At 40.3% G+C, this 6,000-nt stretch overlaps 1 protein-coding gene across 5 annotated transcripts in view; it reads left to right on the top strand.

Moving 5' to 3' along the window:
- The first annotated feature begins 549 nt into the window (after nt 1–549).
- Nucleotides 550–6,000, top strand: part of kidins220a (kinase D-interacting substrate 220a) — a 47,150-nt gene continuing 41,699 nt past the window's right edge. For 4 of the 5 annotated variants that reach the window (XM_015969972.3, XM_015969971.3, XM_015969970.3 and 1 more), the window contains exon 1: nt 550–690. The gene's annotated coding sequence lies outside the window, so the exon portion shown is untranslated. Of the gene's footprint in view, nt 691–3,187; nt 3,305–6,000 lie in introns of those variants that run through there. The other variant, XM_015969969.3, reaches the window with a different exon arrangement.

The raw sequence follows: 6,000 nt of genomic DNA, 5'->3' as shown, positions 1-6,000 counted from the left end.
TTGATCTATTAAAGAGTAATTAGAATTTATATTTGCATAAGAGACATTTCAAAATATTTTAATATTATTTTTAGGCTTTTTTGTCCAATAGTTCTTTGAGTGACAACCTGTGTGTGTGAAATGTTTTTTTATTTGTGATGTACTAAGTTTCATGTTTATGTGAGGACACAAGACTGGTTCATCCCTTGAGTTATGTGCCCTTTAAAGCCTGAAGTGGCTTTACAACATAAACATTCCTCAGAAAATGATCTTGAAATTAGTTGTCAAAACTTCAAAACAAAGACCTCCTAAAAGCTTGAAGAGCTATTGATCAAGAACACTTTGAAAAAAGAAAGCAACAAGTCATTTTGCAGGCTACTAAATCACTTCTGTCAGTTAAATTTGGACTTATTTGAAACGTGAAAGTAGCATTTTATGGAAATATTCCATCGTTAAACCCAGTCTGCCTCCAGTAATCCTGTCAGATGTGGAGATGGGGGAGGGGTTATATTTTTTGCCCCCGGCCTTCTTGCCACATGTTCCGCCGCTGTAACCGGAGAAAGTCGGGGGCGGGGCTTAAGTGACATTTGGGGAGGCAGGCAGGTTACAGTTGTCCAAAACATTATGTCTTGAAAGCAAAAAGGGAACACTTTCGCTGGAGTTTACTTGCACGAAGCGTTTGTCAGGCGTGTAAAAGTCACTCTTGAGCAGGTAAGAGAGCTCAAAGGCCGTCATCACACTTTGTTGTTTCAGGTGATAAAACCTGTTGAAGAAGCTAGTGGCTTCATGCTAACGTTAGCTTTTGGTCGTTAGGAGCTGGGCTGCTTGTTTTGTTTTCGTTTCCTCCTCAGGGGGAAGTCACCAATAACATCTTAGCTAAAATGTGAAACATGTTTTTTTTCTGTTGCTGGTAAACTTTGAAGCCATTTTTAATGTTTTTGTTTACTTTTTAGACTCGAGTGCAGCCAACATTTACGGTTCAGTTGCAAAATCAACAAGAAATGCAACTAATGTTTGTTTATATCATGCTGATGTGAGGTCCTGGCTCTTCTGAGAACTTAAAATAATTTCCAAGTGGGCCTGTTATATGCCTGTCTAAGTCCAGCCAAGGAACAAAGTTTTCCCAATGTGAAGTTCATCACTGTATTCTTTTTTATTTTTTTTTAACCAAAACGTGTGCCAAAATGATAAACAAAGGCTAAAATGACAGTATAAAGGCTCAAATTCTCGTTTTGGACACAAACTGAGAAATGCCAGTTTGTTTTAAGGCCTTGAAAGTTTCCCAGACAACCCAGTTAACCTGTCTTTTGCACCAGGGATCTGAATCTTCAGCAGTTTCATGCCCACATGATGTGGCATAAAGAGCTGACAAGTTAAATTTAGAGATCCTGTCCTGTGTCGCCTGCTCACTTCTCCATTTACATTTAGATAACAAGCTCAGCTGACGGACTTAGTTTGCATTTGTTAGTGTTTTTTGTTTGCTCTAGATACAAATGGATGTCTGAATCAGACTGCTAGTGCAGTCAACTTCTTATGTAGGTCATTTTTTCTGAGTTAAAGGTCAGAAGAAAATGAGAGAAATGACATTAGTTGCGTAATCCCTGTTCACATTGCAGAATTTAAAATTGTCTTATCATGACCCCACACATGGCTAAATAATAATGATATACCTGTTTTTGGCTTACAGCGTGTAGTGTGCAGATACGGCAAAAACTAACCGTTTTTACACAAAAAGACCCCACCCGGTCAGGAAGAAAACTCACAATATCAAACGGGACTTCCTAGTGAACAAACACGGAGTGCAGCGTGCCTCAGTCATCTCACTTTCTGATTGGCTACATGTCACATGCAACTGGCAGCATACTTACTTACAGGGATGCACCATGATGGGCCGATCACCATATCCAATATTGATATGGTTGCTATGGCCAATACCCAATATGTACTGATATTATAATTTTATATGCGTGTGTGTACACACACACACACACACACACACACACACACACACACACACACACACACACACACACACACACACACACACACACACGGTGACACTTATGAGAGGTTTACTATCACTGTCACATGACCAAAGACTTACCATGTGACCACCCCCTTTCCCGTCCCAAAACAAAAATGATGACTAGATGGAAATAAATATAAATTTTAGTTAATATTAGCCCAGTTTTTGCTATCAGACTGATATGTTACAAATTGTCTAACATTGGCTGATATGGCGGTGTTAATGCCGATGTATCGTGCATCCCTTCTTGTTTGTCCTCGAAAATTGGACCAAGTCAAGTCAACATGTTTGTAAACCCCAGTTTATAATTTGGCGCAGCTCTGACGTGCATCCTAGCAAACCAGATCGATCTTAATGCACCAGACACAAAAGGAATATCAGATTTGATACATTACAGTAGGGCTGCACGATATTAAGAAAACCTATATTCGGTAACAATGATTACTATTGCTATGACGATATTACAATATTACTTGTGATAAATAAAAACTTGACTCAGGAACAAAAATAATCAAAAACAAAGAAATTAAAAAATCATAAAAATGAGAAAAGCAAAAGATGTGAGGAAAGGGAAAAGGAAAATAATCAAGAAAAGGCAATCAGTGGATCCCGGGAAAAGCAGAATCAGCAGAAAGAGCAGAACAAGGCTAACTCAGGTGTTTGCTAACCATCAAAATGAAGTGCCGTCTGCCTCGGGGGTGGGCATTTAACCTATGAGAAGCCACCCAATTGGCCAAATGGGTGAAAAACTCTATTTGATTTGTTGAAAAAACATCATGCTTCCGTTTGATTGACAGAATGCATTATGTGTGTACGCTATCGCGATGACGATATATTTACGATATATTGTGCAGCCCTACATTACAATAACAAGGTGTGTCTTTAAAATTGCAATAATAACATATATAATTATTAGCACAACACTTGCTTAATTCCCTCAAATTCTTGTAAATGTGACATATTTTGACAAACTTATCTTACTTAAAGTGACAATTCATCAATTAAAATGACGTATATTGCATTAAATTACAAAAACAAACCAAACTTGGTGCATCTGAGTGATATTCATTGTTCTTTTATCTGGACCAACCATTGCATGCAATGGATGGGAATCTGGTGGAGTGTGTCTATTGTGTAAGAGATGGGTGTGGACCAGCCCCCTCATCTAATATTCAGCTCTTTCTTAAAGGGGGGATGCTGAGCGTGAGCCAGCAGTGCTTTTTGATAGCCTGCACGATTGAGCTGGAAAACTGTAGTTGTGTTGAATTGGTGAGCTTAAAGTAACTTTACTCCACTAAGGTATGTTATTTTAATCTTTCTTTGCATTTTTATAGACTGAATTAAACAAATTCATGTGCTTCTGGTTAACAGCTGGTCTTAAAAGGTTTTTGTTTCTCCTCTGCTTTAGATTATAGAGAACATGTTTTGTTAGAGTTGAAGGCTATTTGACTGCTGCTAAATGGACAAATGGGTTCAAAGTGAACTGATTGGCTCTTTTGTGGAGTAAACATCCACCCATTGTCCTGAGAGACAAGGAGGTGAAGAGGGTGTGTCAACAGGCTCCTATTGCTGTCAGTACACAAAGGATTTATTAAAACAAAAAGATATGTGCATGTGTGGTTTGGAAGATCAGTTTTACAGGTGATCCTTATGTGGAGATGAAGGTTTACGTCTCAGAAAACTAAATAAAAGGAAATTACTTGTACTTTAGATAAGAAATGATTAGGTTACTGGACTGTTGGGCCTTTGTACCGACAGCCAAATAGGACATGTGATGTTTAAGTGTGCATCGACCTGAGAAGCAGCTTCTCGCAAGGATTATGAAGAAATATTGAGCAGCACGTTGGGTAGTTATTATGTGAAGCCTACTGCCAAGGCAACTTAGGAGTGAATAGAGCTCATTAATTCTCTGGCAGGAAGTAACTGACCATGATGGAAGAGCCCAAGTTTATGAATCATTAATGAGCCTTTTATCTAAATCCCTAATACAGAAAAAAAACAAACAGGTTTAGGTTTGGCTCTCTTATCTGGTCTTGTAATGCATTAACTGAGGTGGGCATCGATTAAGGGGGAAATCCCCATTCCAAATGTTGTAAAGGTAATCTTGATCTGCTAATTAGACTAAAACAAGCTTTGAAGGACTTGTTTAATTGAGGAGGATGTCCATCTGTGTCTGCGGTTTCAATCATTAACTTTCAGTAAGCAGTTTGGAAACTTTCATTCTTTTGCACACTGCTCAGCTCTTTTCCTGTGAACACAAATTGTCATTTTTGGCAGCAGAGACCCGAATGGAGAGTCGCCTTGATGTAATTGAAGCACACACATTCCAGTGCACCTATTGTTAGTCACTGCTGCATCAGAGTTTAGTGCCTTTTGTTTGACTTTATTGATATTTAACTACTTCAAACAGAGGTTGTTGTGGTTTCATTGTAATGAGTAGACAAATGTATGTTTTCAGCATGAGAAAGCAGACTGAAAAAAGTGCCCATTAGTCCTGTATAATGAGCTTCCAGTGCAGGGATTATGCTTTAAGAACTTATTAGGTAATATGCTGTTTCCTGTAGAAATACACAGAAAAATTTGTTATAAAGGTTACATACATTTTATTCTGTTTCAGTGATATTAAGCTAATAATGGTTAAAATGGAATTACATCTCCGCATTTGACCCATCCCTGTGGGGAGCAGTGAGCTGCAGCACTGGCTGTGCTCGGAAACTATTTGGTGGTTTAAGATTTCACTCAACAAATCATCAGAGATCAAGTTAGTTACAGTTTGCATCATGGCATCATTTTACCATTCAGCACTGGGCTATGACGTGCCAAATTTTGATGTGTCTTAACCCACCGATCAAACCCCTAAAGCTGAGTTTCAAGCAGGGAGGCATTGGGTCCCGTTTTTAGTCTTTGGTATGACCCGACCAAATTAGAACCCCAGTCTTCCAGCCCCAGGGCGGAAACTCTACCACTAGGCCACTTCGAAGGTAGGAGGGAAGTATGAGCTTCCTCATTAGTGTAAAACAAAAAAACTGAACATCTGTGTGGCAGACTAAGGTGGTGCTGGACTTGAGGTGTGTTTCCATTGTCGGAAAATTCAGGGTAAATTCTGGGAGAAGGGAACTGTTCGGGAGATGAGATGACCCGGTCCTCTCAGCTGTTGTGTCTCCATACAGTACAGCATAATTTAGTCCATTCAGAGGACGAGAGCAGCTGCGTAATGTAAAATGTGGCGTCAGTTTTTACGGCTCTCTGTAAGCCACGTGAATTACGTTGTGGGGAGAATTCCACCGTGCTTTCGGGGTTGGGAGTCATGTTATCCAGTCAGTGTGTGTGTTTACTAGTTTTGGATTGTGTTCATTTTTGATAAACTATAGTTTGTGAAGGCTGTACCAACTCCAGCGCATCTGGACATCGAGTGTACGGGTTTCCAGATAAGAGAAACAACGCCTCTATCTCCGTGCCTGAGGGCGTTTTGTGCAGCTGAAAAGACGGGACTTCTGTGGCTCACAGCGGTCGGTACCGGGACAGGGAGGTCCGTGCTGGGCTTCGGAGACCCGTGGCGGGGTTTAAAAAATTAAATGCAGATTTCTGGAACTTGGATCACCATCAGAACCAGGTCAGGACCGACCACCAGAAGAGCTGGAACCAGGGTCGGAACCAGATCAGAACTGCCGCGGACCTCCAGGAAAGGATCATGTGCAGCTTGTAAAAATACCAGCTCGACTGGTTCGCTGGTGTCTGGGTCGGATCCAGCTCACAGAAGCCCGCATGAGCTCCAGAACCGGATCACAGGCGTCTCTCTCCGTCTCTAAGTGATAAACTACGTTACGTGAACGGATATTAACGAGTATGAGACAGCAGACAGACACTCATTAGTATTAATATTATATTAACTGACCAATACTATTTTAATTTTCTGGTACATGATTGTAATCTGTACAATACTGTGATGTTAGCACACGAGTTTAAGCTAGCATCGTTAACTCACCTGCTGCTCC

Source organism: Nothobranchius furzeri, chromosome 18 (genome assembly GCF_043380555.1).
Source record: "Nothobranchius furzeri strain GRZ-AD chromosome 18, NfurGRZ-RIMD1, whole genome shotgun sequence".
Lineage (NCBI taxonomy): Eukaryota > Metazoa > Chordata > Actinopteri > Cyprinodontiformes > Nothobranchiidae > Nothobranchius > Nothobranchius furzeri.
The sequence above is the reverse complement of the archived record's forward strand: the minus strand, read 5'-3'. Positions and strand labels throughout refer to the sequence as shown.